The 17717-nt window shown below is 44.2% G+C and overlaps 1 long non-coding RNA gene across 1 annotated transcript in view; it reads left to right on the top strand.

Moving 5' to 3' along the window:
- Nucleotides 1-10185, top strand: part of LOC140409596 (uncharacterized) — a 28578-nt gene extending 18393 nt beyond the window's left edge. Inside the window, exons 2-3 of the long non-coding RNA XR_011940417.1 lie at nt 7288-7351; nt 9243-10185. This is a non-coding gene — a long non-coding RNA (uncharacterized lncRNA). The remainder of the gene's footprint in view (nt 1-7287; nt 7352-9242) is intronic.
- Nucleotides 10186-17717: the final 7532 nt, after the last annotated feature.

The following is a 17717-nucleotide window of genomic DNA, read 5'->3' as shown; positions in this document are numbered from 1 at the left end:
TAATGTAACATTCCACTGCTCTTATTCCAATTATTCCAAAACAGAGCTAATCTCTTGCTTAATTTCCATTTCCAAACTTCCATCTTCAGTCACCACTGACCCTAGTGGCTTCTTTATTACTTTTTAATTGCCAAATTTATTTTCAATACTTAAGTCTATGTTTTATAAAAGCCGATTGCATCAAATTACATTGGGTTCAGCATTAGGGCAATTTCCAGATACTGAATATTATTGATTGCATGAATAAGGAAAAAACACAGTGTGAGCCAAACATATCATTAAAGTATGGTTGAGTTATTTTGCTGAAACCCAGGTGTCGTTTTGTACGACATTATGTTCAATCTTTTCACTGTATTAAGACTGCGTGTAAATTATTATTCAGATATATATGTGTTTATGCAGAATGAGTTGCATCAACCAGCTCTGTCAGTTATGAATCAAATGATGCATCTCTGGTGTGATTTCCTTTTACAACCCAAGGACAATCCTAGTTAAAATAAAAGGTCAGACAGAGAAAAGATGACACTGCTCCACATCCCTAAAGACAGCTCTCCGGTTGCTGAATTTTAATGCATGGCTCAGATCCTCAGGGGAACCCAGCATGAAATGAGAGTTTGCGCAAAAATGTACTAACAGATGCAATTGATCTCAACCCATTACTCAGAGAATATGAACTCACAGCAACAAAGACTGCCCCATGTTGTACACCCAAACTGTTAGGATTTGGTTTGTAGTTCAGAACTGAGGAATTAGAAAATGAAATTTTGAGATCAGGCCACATTTTCTTTCATTTTCAAATAAAAAAGACAAAAACTGTTAAATCCCAGAGATTTTTCTTCAAAGTTTTGCTGGCATAAAAGAATTTCAAAAGAAAAATGTTATTAAAAATCAAAGAGCTTTGTCCAATTAAATACACTGCATACAATAGCAGTTCAGTCCCAAAAAAGTACAAAATGTGACAAGTATTTCCTCCAGGGCAGTGTCTGTATCTATGAGCATTTAATTACCTTGGGCGTCATTCTCCGACCCCCTGCCGGGTCGGAGAATCGCCGGGGGCTGCCATGAATCCCGCCCCCGCCGGTTGCCGAAGTCTCCGGCACCGGAGATTCGGCGGGGGCGGGAATCGCGCCGCGCCGGTTGCCGGCCCCCCCCCCCCGCTCGATTCTCCGGCCCGGATGGGTCGAAGTCCCGCCGATAAATTGCCTGTCCCGCCGGCGTAAATTAAAGCACCTATTTACCAGCGGGACAAGGCGGCGCGGGCGGGCTCCGCGGTCCTGGGGGGGGGGCGATCTGACCCCGGGGGGTGCCCCCACGGTGGCCTGGCCCACGATCGGGGCCCACCGATCCGTGGGCGGGCCTGTGCCGTGGGGGCACTCTTTCCCTTCCGCCTCCGCCACGGTCTCCACCATGGCGGAGGCGGAAGAGACTCCCTCCACTGCGCATGCGCGGGAAACTTTCAGCAGCCGCTGACGCTCCCGCGCATGCCCCGACAAGTAATTTCCGCGCCAGCTGGCGGGGCAACAAAGGCCGTTTCCGCCAGCTGGCGGGGTGGAAATTCCTCCGGCGTCAGCCTAGCCCCTCAATGTTGGGGCTCGGCCCCCAAAGATGCGGAGCATTCCGCACCTTTGGGGCGGCGCAATGCCCGTCTGATTGGCGCCGTTTTGGGTGCCTGTCGGCGGACATCGCGCCGTTTCGGGAGAATTTCGCCCCTGATTAGTGGATGTTGTTACTATTATCACTAATGTCACAGACCACAATAGTGTTGGTGAATATTGTTAAGTAAAGTCGCCATAGTCCCAGATAACCATGGGCTGCTTTCCCCTATGAGTGGGAGAGCTGACTTGTGGTGATTTAACTGGAAGATCACCACATCTCAGGCAAGGGGTAAGGTTGAGAAGGTGGGACCTTCATGAATAATCTCATCCAGAACAGGAATTGCACCTGTACCGTTGGCCTTGCTGCGCATCACAAACCAGCTGTCAGCCAACTGAGCTAAACCAGCCCCCATATATTGTGACTGTTATGGTGAATGCCATAAGTTGCTTGGTGCTTATTTCCTCTTTACGAAACCTGTTGCTGCAACCTGTGAAGGATCATAGTGCAAGCTCTGCCACTCTATCTCCTCCAACAATTAAAACAGCAATGAGGACTAATTTTATTAAAGTTCTGAGAAAGAGGCATATTGCACTTGAAACATTAACTGTAACTTCCTGGAGCAGCAATCATAGTTGGATTGGCACTCGGCTCATAGTTACTGACCCTGAAATACAGTCGCACCTTTCTTGCCTGACATTCTGACTGAGGCTGGGTGAGAAAGATATAGTGCAGTGGGTTCCTGAGGCCTTGTGTCGCAGGCAGCTGAGTCAAAGGTGAGAAAGAGATGTCCCCTTTTTGCGGCACTAGGTGGATTTAAATGTCCATCCACTATAAGAAGCCATGAAGAAGGCGTGTGTAAGGTAAGTGGGTAGGATGGGGTATGGTGGGTCGAGGTTAGGGGCTTGGGTAGTCGTGGTTGAGGGTTGGTCAATAGTGAGGTGGTCTGTTGGGTGGGTGGTCAGTGGCAGGGGGTCAGTGGGAGGGGTTGATTAGTGTTGGAATTGGTTAGTCTGTGGGGGGCTGGGCTGTCAGTCAGGGTGAGGGGTTGGAGGTTGGAGTGTAGTCAGGGGGGAGGGGAGGGTCAGAGGTTGTAGCCATGAGGGTGGGGGTGTAGTTCGGAATTGTGGTGGGTAGCCAGGAGGGTGGGGGTGTAATCTGAGGAGTAAGCGGGCATTTGGACTGGTGTGGGAGAGTTGTCGGGTCAGATTGGGAGGTGTCCTGTGGAGAGATTGTGGGGTAATTGGGGGATGGAGGGTAGTTGGGAGAGTGAGAGTCAGTCGAGGGTTTTCATGGCGGTTTGGGTACGAGGGGCATCCTGTGTGGGGTTGTGGGGTATTCCAAGGGGTGGGGAGTAGTCGAGGGTGGTGGGGATACTCAGAGAATGCCGGATAGGGTCAGGGAGTAGTGTGAGGTAGTTGGGGTTTGGGGATGTCCCTTGGGGTGCCAGGGTGGGTCAGGACTATAATTAACCAGAAGTTAGAAGTGGTTTCCATTCTTAAAACTTTTTCTGGAAAGTATTTCAACAAGACAGTCAGAATCATCTGTCATTTGCAATTTAAATCAAAAATTCAGATGGTACCTCTTGCAGGACAATTATCCAACAGGAGTTTGAACCTTGCAGGCAATTGCTGTGCAATCCTTAGGTGGGGACTTCCAGAGTTGGGAGGAAGTTCCCCCAACACATATTTGGGGAACTAGCCCCCCCACTTCCCCCTCTTCTGCCATGGTACGATGTTCCTCTCTCCACAGATGCTGCCAGACCTGCTCCGTTTTCCCACCAGTTCCGGTTTGTATTTCAGATCTCCAGCATTCACAGTATTTTGCTTTTACCCAATTTGATTATCTCTTGTTCTAATGCGGCTTGCCGGCACACCAATTCAATAAGGCACTATAGAGTGAAGCTCAATAAATCTGTTACTGCTGGGCTGAGTCTGTATAGGCAGCCAATGAAATTTAGTATGTAGCGCACAAGTTATGCAATAGCAACACTGCACCTTTCAATGAGGAGAGAATGAATAAATAATGTAAAACAACAAAAGAACAAAAATTATGCACTTTCTCTGGACTGTTTTTAAAGTGATAAATTACTTTGTTCAGACAGTGGCCAAGCAGCCACATTGCAAACAATGTGCTTTTGCTAAGTAATCACTATTCAGAATTAATCTTCAATTGATCACTGGAGATGTTGAACCAATCACAAATAGTTTGGTTCGATTCTAACTGTATTTATAATTTTTCCAGGATGCCTAAAAATTTACAAAAGAGCAACAATATCAGGGATCTGTGTTCATGTTGAAGGTCTGCTGCTTTCGTTCGCTTCGGATTCCCATTGAGCGATAGCATCCTTTGTCTCCATATCAAACTGACCTGTGTTTACACTTCTCCCGCTTCTGAGCCATTCAAGGCTCCTTTGAATGCTGCTATCATCACTACGGCTATGATCATGAGACACTGATCAAATTCGACTTTGGATTTCAAATCTGTATCATCACCTTGCACGTTTGTAGAGAAGTTTAAAACAAAAGAGCCAGACACTTCCTTTGTAAATCGGAAGGCTTGACTGTTTAATTCCTTTGGTAGATAGCCTCATTGTTTTCTGTGCTGCTTCCAAGCAACATGTTTTCATTTTGTTCCCTTGCTCTCCTGAATGTGGGATCTCACCTTACAGCTGAAGTAAGGGCTCATCTCTGCCATCATTCCTTTGATATCTCATCCGAGTGCCATTCTCCAAGCATTAGTATGTTTCTGAAGAACTAATCTTTGCCGAACACAGAAGAAAAGGTTATGGCTAACGATCTTGAAGCAATTTTCTGCTTTTTAGTCCTATGGCACTGAAGTCAAAGACACAGACAACCCAGGGATCTTGCTAGTTTATATTGCTCATCTAAAGCATATTGTACACTTGTGCATCGAGTCACTTGTCTTTGAACTGGTTTATTCAAATTGTTCTAATAACATACATGAAAGCCCACACCTCTCAATGGACAGTGCTTTGCTTCACTTGCTCCTCTGTATCACCAGTGCCATGAAGTGTAGCGAACAGGAGAAAGATTGACAAAGACCCAGAGTACCTCTGTGTACCATATAATCAGCTTGACAAAAATTTAATATTTTTTACTCGTGGTCACCACATGCTTTATAAGCGAGGATCCATTCACTGGTCTTGTCATCCCTTAAATAAAATTGAAGTCTTGATGTAAAGCCAAATCCTGATCCAGACTTATCTGTGTACATACTGACAATTTAGCATGCAGGCCCATGTCCTTTGTCTGCACTTTGTGCGTAATCATTCCTATTGTATTACAATGTAATTCACATTTTCCCCTGCTGCATTTACCTAAACTGCTGTCAATAGCAGACAATTAACCCAGAGGGACAAGGATCAAGGAAAGACATAAATCAGGCAATAATGCTGTCTTTTGCAGCTGAGAAATTATCGACCGCTGTTGTGACATTGTCTGCAAACTAATTAGCAAGAATTCTTGACATCAATTTTTACGAAACCACTGTTCGTCTTGTGTTATATTGTTTTTGGATTTTATTTCTCTTGATTTCATACACTCAGCAGCTCAAAGTTAGACACACGTAACAAAAATAAATACTTAAAAGAATAGCTTTTCAAGTGATTAATTTCAAAGGTATTTACAAATTAGTGGACGAAGAGCAGAGATTTAGATGATTAAAGCTGCTTGTTATAATGAGTCGGAGTTGCAGACAGTCCATGATCAATGCTATCCTGCTAGTCTCCATTCTTCATTACCTTACACATCTATCAGTGTCTTTCCATAGATTTAAGTTTCTACCCCTCTACCCTTGTGCAATATTAATGTTATTCTTGAAAGAACTTACAATATTCACGGCTGTAGCTGTCTACGTCTTTCAACAAACACTAAACATCACGGAGCTTAATTAGTAATTTGTTTTGTGGATTGGATAATTCTCCAACATCTCTTGTTTTATACTTCTTTTATGATATGTGCAAACTTCGGCAAGTCCAGCATTTATTGCCCATCCCTAATTGCTCGAAAATGATGGCAAGCCACCTTCTTGAAAAACTGCAGCCAGTGCGGTGAAGGACTGTTAGGAAGAGAGTCCCAGAGTTTTGACCCAATGACGACAAAGGAACAACAATATATTTCCAAGTCAAGTTGGTGTGTGACATGTAGGCCCCTGATAATATGGCCTCTTTAAGAGGGCGAGATCCACTGACCATGTGGCCAGATCGGGGCCAATTGTGCGGGTGTGCATGAACCCCTGCCAATGGAGAATTTGCACGGGACTTTGGGAGCAGGACCCCGGGCAGTGTGGACCAGGGAGATAAAAAGTTGTGGTGGTATGTATTAGGGGTAATACGGTACACCACGTGTCGACAGGCTATTGGTGGAGGGATGCCAGGTCCTGATAGGATCTGCCACCTACTGGACTCCACCCAGAAATGCCGGTATAAGAACCCAGCTTTTCCCTCCATTTCCCTCAGCAGCTGCATTCTGTAACCACGCTGCTGGGGATAAAGTTCTGCTTAATAAAGCCTTCAATTGACATTACCTCAACCTGCCTTGCGTCATATTGACGGTACTACAAAAGTAAAGACCTATGTATAGTGTTTTTTGCTTGCTGTCTATCTGCCTTTGCCTTTCATCAATATACCCCTTTTGTTTACTGCTGGATGCCTCCAGTGTATTTCGCCGGCTACCCAGGGACTTTGAATGTGGTGGCGATATAATGCACCTGCTGTCCTTGTCCTTTTAGGTGATAGGGGTCATGGATTTGTCACAGTACCTAGACCGGACTCCAATTTATAGTCAGGAACCAGATGAGACCCCAACAATGTTTCAATTTGTAATCTGTGAGGAAAGGATACTTCGCTCGAGGATTGATTCTACTGACACTTAGGATCTTTTATATTAAAACAAACTTTATTATTAACACAGGGTTAACCCCATTAACATCCAAGGTTAAACAGTTCTTGTAAAAAAAATAAAGAAAAGTCTTTCTGATTACTGTCCCAATTGAGCAAAATCCACAAAGGCCACATGCCACTTATTAATACAGTTCACACTCAGTGGCTTACAGATTTACGCACAAAGTCCTTGGGAGAGAAGCTTTCAGAAGTCAGACTGAGAAAGACACTTCCTTTTCTCAGAATCCAGAGCAGAACTCTAAAAATGAAACTAACAACACGGGGCAGAGCTGAAAACGGAAACTAAAACAGACCCAGCTCCTATCATGAGTGACATTGCAGCCTGCCTAGCTGTTAACCTCTTAATCATAGCTTTAGCAGACATCTGGATACCTTAACCTAAGTTATTTTAATAATATGACTGCAACATACACATAATACAATAAATATAAAAATTTCCAGCATTCATCACAAATTTATGAGCTGCTATCAAAGGAGCCTTGGTGTGTTGCTGCAGCACATTATGTAGATGTTACACACTGCTGCCATTGTGGGTCTGTGTTGAGGGAGTGAATATTTAAGATGGTGAATGGAGTGCCATTCAAATGGGTTACTTTGCCTTGGATGGTGTCACTTTTCTTGAGTGTTAATGAAGCTGTGCTCAGCCAGACAAGTGGACAGTATTCCATCACACTCCTCACTTAGAATATGTAAATGCTTGAAAGGCTTTGGGGTGTCAGAAGATGAGTCACTCACAGAAACTTATCTTGACTCTGCTCTTGTAACCACAGGACGTATGTGGCTAATGACTCTATGGAAGTGGATTCGGCGATGGTAGTGCCATTGTGTGTCAAGGTGAGATTGTTGAATTACGCTTGTTGGAGCCGTATTGTTAATTGCCGCATCTCAGCCCAAGAGTTAGTGTTGTCCAGGTCTCTGCAAATAGACACTGGCGGCTTCATTATTCGAGGTGTTGTGAATGGAGCTGAGCACTTTGAAATCATGGCCAGGATTTGACACTGGGGATGGAGTCCCTGCTCCCTGGCAAAAATGTTGGCCGGCTTCTCCTGCAGCCATTTAACTGCCATAAGGCTGAGCCTTCCCAATTCCACATGGATGGGCTTGAAGGCAAGACTGGGAGTAAAAATTCAGGCATCCTGGTGCAAGGTCAGTGATCCTGGTGCAAGGTCAGCAATCCTAAAAGGACATGTTCCTTCCTCCAGATCATCTTCCGGAAGCTGGGACATTGTTGACAGAATCTATCCACCTGGCAACAGTAGGTTTGCATAATTAAAAGCCCATTTGTGGGCTGATTGAGCCTGCAGCCTGGATCTTCCTGATAGCAGATGTGTCTCCCACAGAGGGCCATGGCAGCTATCTAGAGGCACCTTTCTGCAAATTGATTTGCGGTTTCCTCCTCACTGGTGTCGTCTGGGAGCTGTTTCCAGAGACTTTTCGCAAAAAATTCAAACATCGTCTGCAGCTGCCTCAAGCTGGTAGCCTCCTCGTATTTCCCTGTTTGACAGTTACAGGGCCCACCTCTGGTGATGGGGTGGCATCCTTCCAAGCTACAGGCCCTCTGATTGGGTCTGCTGCCTTGAGAACCCACTCGCTGGTCTTAATTGTACAGCAGACCCAAAGGCAGCCAGTTAGCTGCCTCCCAGATGATTGTGCCAGTGCGCGCGTTGCCATCAAATATCAGGTCCAGACGTGAAAATTGGCTTGGTCCTCAAGTACATTTAAAGGGAACAAGATTCTGTACAATGTCACATTACATTTGGCCCACAACTAAACTTGCAACATTGCAAAACTTTACCAAAACCATCGACTTCTAGCATAGCAATATTTTCTGTCTTTGCCCTTGCATAAAATCTACATCACTGCCTGAAATGAGTAAATTCAAAAGCCTCATCTCCACATCCTTATACCATTCCTGCCCAGACTCACAGCCCTTCGGCGACCTTCAGTCCTCGAACTTTGGCTTCCGATGAAACACTTGCCATCTCTGAATTTTGAATCCTTCCATTTGAAATACCTCCCCAAATCTTTGCTTTCATCTCACCTTCAAATGCCCTTTCAAAACATACCACTTCCACTCTGGCCTTGCTCACCTCTCCAAAGACTCGGAGGCAGCCCTGTTCTCCTCCACGGAGTGTTCTGGAACTTGACCTCCTGTAAAACAAATAAGGTTTTTGTTTTGCCAGCAATTGTACTTTTTATTTTGGAAATCTTTTTATTGGCATTTCTCATATTTACAAAGAAAATGGTAGAAGGATGTGGGGATGAGGCTTTTGAATTTACTCATTTCAGGCAGTGATGTAGATCTGCAAGGGCTGAGGTGCTGGATGAATTGAGCACGGTGAAAGGCTGGAGACAGTGATGGGGTTTGAATAATTTGGAAATTGCAGTACAAGTGGGATAGGGGGGGAGATAATGTATAAATATTACATTTTTCTTGCCCGTGCTAATTTACTTTATTGTACAGAGAGGACTACTTTGTCCTTCATTTACCTAACTGTACCTACATTTCATTGCCCTCTGGATCGGTTTATGGTTCCCCCTCTTCCCTGTCCCCCCTTTCCCTGCCCCCCCTCTCCCTTCCCCCCACCCTTTGACTTCAGCACCCCTCCTCTTCTCTTGTGGTTTCCCCACCTTCCTTCCGCCTGCTCCCCCCCCCCCCCCCTTTACCCCCTGTCGGGTTGCGCCAACCTTTGGTTCCTCATCTATCTTGTTTTTTTATTCTTAGCTTACTCCTCGTTGCTGGCCTCGAACACGTTTTGGAATAGGCCGACAATCTGCCCCCAAGTATCCAGGAAGCCTTCCTCTGGCCCTCGGATGGTGTACTTAATCTTCTCCAGGCGGAGAAATTCCGAGAGGTCAGCGAGCCAGTCTGCAGCCGTGGGTGGTGCTGCCGATCGCCAGCCGAGCAGGATTCTCCGGCGTACGATTAGGGAAACGAAAAATGTGTAACTCTGCCTGCTCCGATACCCTGAAGATTGTCACATTTGGGCATGGTTTCACCCTCACCCCTACAACCTTGAACATTGCCTGGGAGAAGGCTGTACAGAACTCAGCAAGTTTGGGTCAAGCCCAAAACATGTGGGTGTGATTGGCCGGGCCCCTCTGGCCGCTCACATTTGCCCTCAGCAATTGTACATTTTATGAATTCCAGAAATGTCAATTGCTGATAACATTACACTTGTTTGAAAATCCATCCACATTTTTACCAAGTGAACTATGCACCTTTCAGCTATGATCAGAACAGACAGATCAATTGAATGATTTAAATAGTGTGGTCATCTGAGGCTTCAGGTAACTTTCAATTTGATGATGAAGTATGGAGTGCTTGAGAAAGTGTTACATAGACCATGGACTAACTTCAGAAGCAGAAAAGGCAAATCCAGTGTCAGAGGAGTACCAATCAATATCAAATTTGCTCCTTTTTGCCAAAAAAGAGGCCTCACAGTGCGCAATGGCCACATAAGATTTTGGTATTGACGTAACTAGAAGGATGACTGCACTGCAACCGTATTGCCATAAAGGTTGTTTTCCAGATTAAGCTGAGATTTGCCAGCTTCTCATTTTGAAGAACAACCCCTGAAGTTGTGAAATATGGTGAGCTTTTAAAACCAACTTGTTATCTTTTTTTGTTGCAAAGAAAACAATAAAGAAATATGAAATTACTCATCCCCGGTGAATTGCAAAAGCCTAGAAGCATTTTATTGAACTGTAACAGGACAATTTTACACAACAAATAAAATATGATAATTTATGCAAAACATCTGTCCCATTGACTCTGACAGTACAAGGGCAACACACTTTTCTGCAATATTGTAACAATAGGTCCATAAATTTCAACTATCTCCAAATATTTTCATCTTGTTAAATATAATAAACTCAACAATATCATCAAATTTTACTACCTAATTTGGTTTCTGGACACACTACGTCAACATCTGGGGTAATACACACCACACCACCACCATACTCACAGGTAATCCTGCAAAAATATGAAGGATTTATATCATGGTTCCTCAGGTTTGTCAAAAGTTAATAATATCTTATAGTATTTCTTGCAGGTTAAGTGGTTTCTTACTTTGTTCTTTCACTGGAGCTGAAAACCGTGGAACCCCTGAAATCGCCTAGGTTTTAAATTCCAATCCCTGTTGTTCAACATACCTCACCTTCTGCTCCTTTTAATAATGAATTGCCTCTTCAGACATTCTCTTCATGCTCCTTACCTTTCTCAAACTTTTGATTGCTAACATTTTTAAAAATGCGATTGAACAATTCAGAAAAACCTTTGCCTGCTTATTTTCAGTGCTGCCACATATTATAATGACCAGATTTCCGTCTAAATATAGAAAATGCTGTACGTGCTCAGCAGGTCAGACAACATCTGTGGAGCCGGCATCCATGATGAGTGTCAGAACCCTAGGGAGATCATGGCACGTGCTCCAAAATTGCTCGGGAGGTTCAAACCTTCAATGGGCTGTTATCCGCTGCACGGGACCTTCCATGAATGTCTCCAATCATGAGCTGCAGGTGAAAACTTGGGCCAGATAAGTGGGATTTACACGCCTACCTACCCTGAAAATGGTAAGCTGGTCAATACCTGGGCTAACTCAGTGATTAACCAATGTAAGTGAACTGAGCACTACAGCTGATCCTCTACCAATTAACCCCCCATTCCAACTACTCCCCATCCGAGCACCCACTCATCTACCTCACCCACCTCATCCACTCACCCAACTCACTATACTCAACCACCCATACACTTTCTGACCTACCGAAAGATGTGGACATTGAAAAATTTACCTGAATGTGACAGCTATCTGTTGTGATTAGGGGGCATGTCCTCTCTTTGTCCACCTGTTCTTGCAACTGATGGCCTTTCCGATGGATGTGTGTGAGGCCTCCAATCCCAGCTGAAAAATGGCAAAATGGTTGGGATGCAGAAACCTTCACAGGCCCCTCAATGCACCCAACATCGACACTGAGCCAATGATTCTCTCCACGGATGTTGCCTGCCCTGCTGAGTACTGTTTTTATTTGGATTTCCAGCATCCACAGTATTTTGCTTTTGTTTCATTTCAATACATACATGTAGCTTTATTTTCTTGTGAGTGTTGTAGTCCATTTAATAAAGCAACTTATCTGTTCATGTTCTGTGTTTAATATTGTCCGGGTTTAAAGGAAATCATGTCTGTTTTATTTCCAGCTGGGAGTGGGCAATATGGCAGAATTAAGCTGTATGTTACACACATCGACCCAAGAAGTCAGCTATGTCTCAGAGATCGGGACGACAGCAAATACCCCCATACATATCTTTTTAACTGTCTTTAACTTTATACAAGCAGAAACGTTGGTATTTCTACTTTGTTGTGAGCATTACTGGGATGAGATAATGTCATGGCCTACAAGGACTGGTCACCATCTTCAGCAGTGATGATGTTCTCCACCAGGAGGCGGAGATAACAAGGAACAATCTGATTTGTCCTGTCCTTTTCTCTCTTCACCCATTCTGTCTTCAATTCCCCAGGGGCTAATCTCCTTCACGTCTCCACGATTCCACCTCTGATCTTGTGGACTCTGCCAGTGGATTGACTATCATCCCCTCTCTCCAGATCTCCCTCCAAACTGTGTGTTCACTTGTGAATAAAGTCCTTGTTGCGCTCCATGATATTATTGTGGATAACCACATTGACGTCATGCCTTTGGCAAAGACATGGCTGAGGAGTGATGACACTTATTCCCTTCAATGAAGTTTCCCCCAGCTATGCTTTTTTCCCATTTGCTGTATTCAGATAATTGTGATAATGGTGAAGCCCTTATCTTCATACCATACCTTGATCTATCTCCCTACACTTTTATGAACTCGATGCATTTTAATAGATAGTAGTTTTATGGTCACCACCACTAACACTAGTTCTTAATTCCAGAAGAACTAAGTGATTTTTGATTAATCAATTGAATTCAAATTCCACCAGCTTCCGTGGTGTGATTTGAACCCATGTGCTCAGATCATTAGCCTGAGCCTTTGGATTACTAGTCCATGAACATCAGCACTATGCCAACATCTCCCTTGGAGGCATGGCCACCAATGATATTTAAAATCAGGGATGCTCAAACAACCATAATTAGAGCAGCACAGGTATCTCAAAAGGTTATGTGGCTAAAGGAGATTACAGAAATCGGGAGGGGCAAGGTCATAGTGGGATTTGAAAACAAGGACAAAGATTTTAAAATCAGAGTATAATGAGCACAGGGGTGGTGGACTTGGTGTGAGTTAAGACACAGATAGCAGAGTTTTGGAAGACCTCAAGCTCATGGTGGGTAGAATGTGGAGGACCAGGCAGGATGCATTGGAATAGTCAAGTGTGACAAAGATATAAATGACGGATTCAGCAGCAAATGAGCTGAGATAGGGGTCATCCTGTCAGGGTGACGTGCAAAATAGGTGGTCTTAGAGATTGCATGAATTTGAGGCAGGAAGCTCATTTCAGAGTCAAATGTGTCACTGACATTGGGAACTAGTGGAAGTCCATGTGAAGGTGCCAAGTCATATATTTAAATAAGTTTAATATCAAGTAAGTGCTATTTTAGCCTATCGTTCTGTAACAGCGAGCTCACAGAATTCCTCAGTTTTGCAGATCTTGCAGGATGCACAAGAACAACACAGTGAGCATTTGTCCTCTCTGCAGCCACATGCTGCTCCATTGGACAAACACATCAACCACTTCAAAGAGACGTTAAGTGCCTTCCAATCATGCCACACACACACACAGACACACAAACATGAGTAATTTTGAAATGCTCAACTGGAAAGTGGCAGCACTTAACTCTCTTTGAAATGGTTGATGTTTGTAAATATTGTGGTCAGAATTACTAGAGTTACTGAACCATGACAGAAGATGAATGAAGCAAGGCTCACAGTTGTGTGTATGTGCAAGCTGCCAATTGCAGCCCACTAAAGGAAATGAATGAATGGCTTGCAGCTCAAACACTGCTTTCTATTTCCAGGAATTGACACATTGTGGTTCCTCTGTCTGAGCCAGTAGGTGTATTCACAGAGTGTTACAACAGTGATTTTTTTTCACTGCCTCTTTCTAAACTGCTCTCTAGCTTCCATGCAGCATTTTGTTTTGGGGGGGAGGTCCCTTTATTTAGTGGGTCTCTGTGGGGGTTCGCTCTTTTTAGCAGATCCCCCTATTTATGGGGTCTTTGGGGGGGTCTCTTTATTTAGGGGTGTGTGTGTGTGGGGGGAGGTTCCGAGGGGGGAGGGGGGCAGGCCTGGCATTATGTTGTGGTGGGGGAATGGTGACCCTCGGATGGTTTTGGGGGGAACTCTCTTAAGGGGTTACCCCCTTGGCTCACCATGAAGTTCACCATGTCAGGGCCATAATTGGGAAATACCAACAGTAGGTCCCACCCACGTGATTGCCGGCCCAGAGGACCGGAGAAACACTCGGACCCGCGGAGAGTATGGTGCCTGGCCCACTAAGTGGATGCACATGAGTCATTAACACCCATTTGCATCCTCCCACTGGCACGCGGGCGCGAACCCTGATCCTGCCGCCAGCACGGTCCAGAGCATCATAAAGGCCCCTTTTGACCCCGGACCCCGATTCTCCGCATGAGGAACCCCGCTGCCGGTGGTGGGTGGTGGGGAATCCAGACCATAATAATCTCCTCCAAATTTTATTCACACAACACCCATGCATGCTGACTTTCACTGCTTCCCAGACTGACAACACCTTGATTTTAAAAATGTCTCAATGCTATTACTGTTTATCACTCTTGTTAAGCATGCTAGGATGTTTCATTCCGCTCAATGTCCCAGTGTGAGTTGGTGTAATTACTGTTATTCAAATGGTATTTCTAACTCATTCTCTGATGAGAAACAGGAAGACAAAGAAAGAGCAGTGGATAGGATCGCAACAGTTAATGTAATTAGACTTAAAATTAGAACGGAGTCTGATTTCTTAATCCCACCGAGTTGCCATGTGCCTTTACCTGCTCCCTAATCTATTGATCAAGAAGGTCAAGTATAAAGACTGGTTATACATATGCAATGTGCAAATTACTAAGTGAATTTTAATCCTGGTGTTTCTGAGGAACAAACAGTCAAATTGTAAGCCTCTAATAGCATAGATAAAATTATTGATCATTCATTTAATAGGCTATGTCCATCTTTTAAAGAGATTTGCACTTTATTCTGCTACTATTGATTTATTATAAAGAGTTTAGAGATTGAAGGAAAGGACACTTCAAATTTGATCTGTTTTGCATTTATATCATGTGGTGAAATCCATAATGAATACAAAATATGAAATTATATTTGGAATATGGAATTACACTTTTATTTGTTTTTCATTGTTAGTTTTGTACATACATGGACATGGACATGGACATGGAACATTACAGCGCAGTACAGGCCCTTCGGCCCTCGATGTTGCGCCGACCTGTAAAACCACACTATTCCCTTATCATCCATATGTCTATCCAATGACCATTTGAATGCCTTTAGTGTTGGCGAGTCCACTACTGTTGCAGGCAGGGCATTCCACGCCCTTACTACTCTCTGAGTAAAGAACCTACCTCTGACATCTGTCCTGCATCGATCTCCCCTCAATTTAAAGCTATGTCCCCTCGTGCTAGACATCACCATCCAAGAAAAAAGGCTCTCACTGTCCACCCTATCCAATCCTCTGATCATCTTGTATGCCTCAATTAAGTCACCTCTTAACCTTCTTCTCTCTAACGAAAACAGCTTCAAGTCCCTCAGCCTTTCCTCATAAGATCTTCCCTCCATACCAGGCAACATTCTGGTAAATCTCCTCTGCACCCGCTCCAATGCTTACACATCCTTCCTATAATACGGCGACCAGAATTGCACGCATTACCCCAAATGCGGCCGCACCAGAGTTTTGTACAGTTGCAACATGACCTCAAGGTTCCGAAACTCAATCTCTCTGCCAATAAAAGCTAACACACCGCACTCCAGTCTGAACATTTCCCATCAACCACCACCCTTTTTCTTCTTCCAGCTAGCCAATTTCTGATCCAAACTGCTAAATCACCCTGAATCCCATGCCTCCGTATTTTCTGCAGTATCCTACCGTGGGGAACCTTATCAAACGCTTTACTGAAATCCATATACACCACATCAACTGCTTTACCCTCATCCACCTGTTTGGTCACCTTCTCAAAGAACTCAATAAGGTTTGTGAGGCACGACCTACCCTTCACAAAACTGTGGTGACTATCTCTAATCAAATTATTCCTTTCCAGATGATTATACATCCTATCATAAACCTTTCCAAGATTTTGCCCACAACAGAAGTAAGGCTCACTGGTCTATAGTTACCGGGGTTGTCTCTACTTCCCTTCTTGAACAAGGGGACAACATTTGCTATCCTCCAGTCTTCTGGCACTATTCCTGTAGACAAAGATGACTTAGAAATCAAAGCCAAAGGCTCAGCAATTTCCTCCCTAGCTTCCCAGAGAATGCTAGAATCCTAGGATAAATCCCATCTGGCCCAGGGGACTTATCTATTTTCACACTTTCCAGTATTGCTAACATCTCCTCCTTATGAACCTCAAGCCCTTCTAGTCTAGTAGCCTGAGTCTCAGTAATCTCCTCAACAACACTATCTTTTTCCAGTGTGACAGTGTGAATACTGACAAAAAATATTCATTTAGCACCTCTCCTATCTCCTCGGACTCCAAGCACAACTCCCCACTACTGTCCTTGACTGGCCCTACTCTTACCCTAGTTACTCTTTTATTCCTGACATATCTATAGAAAGCTTTAGGATTATCCTTGATCCTACCTGCCAAAGACTTCTCATGTCCCCTCCTGGCTCATCTTAGCTCTCTCTAGGTCCTTCCTAGCTAACTTGCATGTCTTCCCTTGTCTTCCTCCCCCCCCCCCCCCCCGCCCCCCCGCCCCGCCAACGTCTTGTTAACCATTTTCTCAACTTGTTCTGTCACCTTCAACAATTTGTGCACAAATACCCCCAGATCCAGACATTAACAACTTCTTTCTATATAGTGGATTCAATGTAACGAAATGTCCCAAGGCACTTTATCGGAACACTATAAAGTAAAATTTAACACTGAACCACAGAAGGAGAGAAAAGGAGGGCAGGTCATCAAAAACTTGGTTAAGGTTTTAAGGAGTGTCTTAAAAGAGGAAGGCGAGGTCCTGAGATGGAGAGGTTTATGAAGGAAATTCCAGATCTTAGGGTCTGGTAACTGAAGGCATTGTCGCCAGTAATGGAATGATTAAAATCACAGATGCTGAAGAAGCCAACATTAGGGGAATACAGGGATCAAGGAGAGTTTTGGGGCTGGAGGAAACTAGAGAGATAGGCAAAAGACGAGGATGTTTTAAAAATAATATGGGAATTTTAAAACGGAGTCTTTGCTTAACCAGGAACAAATATAGATTAGTGAGCACAAGAGCAATGGGTGAATGGGATTTGCTATGTACTAGGATAGGGGGAGCAGAGCTTTGGATGACCTCATTTTTATGGAGGGTAGAATGTGGGATGTGTGTGAGGAGTGTATTGGAATAGTCGAGTGTAGAGGTAGCAAAGACATGAATGAGGGCTGCAGCAGCAGATAAGGTGAGGCAGGAAAGAGTCAGGTGGTGTTACAGAGGTGGAAATAAATGGACTTTGTGATCAGAAACCGATCTTGACAAGATATGACACCAAGGTTGCAAACAATCTGGTTCTTTTAAGACAGTTACCAAGGAGAGTAATAAAAATTGAGGGAACAGAGCTTGTAGCAGAGATTGAAAATAATGGCTTCGGTCTTCCCAATACTTCTCCCCAGTAGTTCACCAGAGGAGATTTCTGTTCATGCAGTACTGGATGTCAGACGAGAACTCTGATAATTTTGACACAGTGAAGGAGTTAAAAGAGGTCGGGCTGTGTGTCATCGACCCACATTGTGGAAATTAACACTCTGTTTTCCGATCATGTTGGCAAGGGGCAACATTTACATCAGAAGTAGCAGGGGGCCCAGGTTAGATTCTTGGAGGACACCAAAGTTAACGTTGTGGGAGCAGGAAGAGAAAACATTGCAGGTGCTATGATCAGATATGAATGGAATCAAGCAAGCGCAGTCTCTCCCATCTGAATGACAGGGAAGAGGTACTGGAAGAGGATGGTATAGTCCACAGTCTCAAAACAATCTACGCACAACAAGC

Source organism: Scyliorhinus torazame, chromosome 3, assembly GCF_047496885.1.
Source record: "Scyliorhinus torazame isolate Kashiwa2021f chromosome 3, sScyTor2.1, whole genome shotgun sequence".
NCBI lineage: Eukaryota > Metazoa > Chordata > Chondrichthyes > Carcharhiniformes > Scyliorhinidae > Scyliorhinus > Scyliorhinus torazame.
The sequence above is the reverse complement of the archived record's forward strand: the minus strand, read 5'-3'. Positions and strand labels throughout refer to the sequence as shown.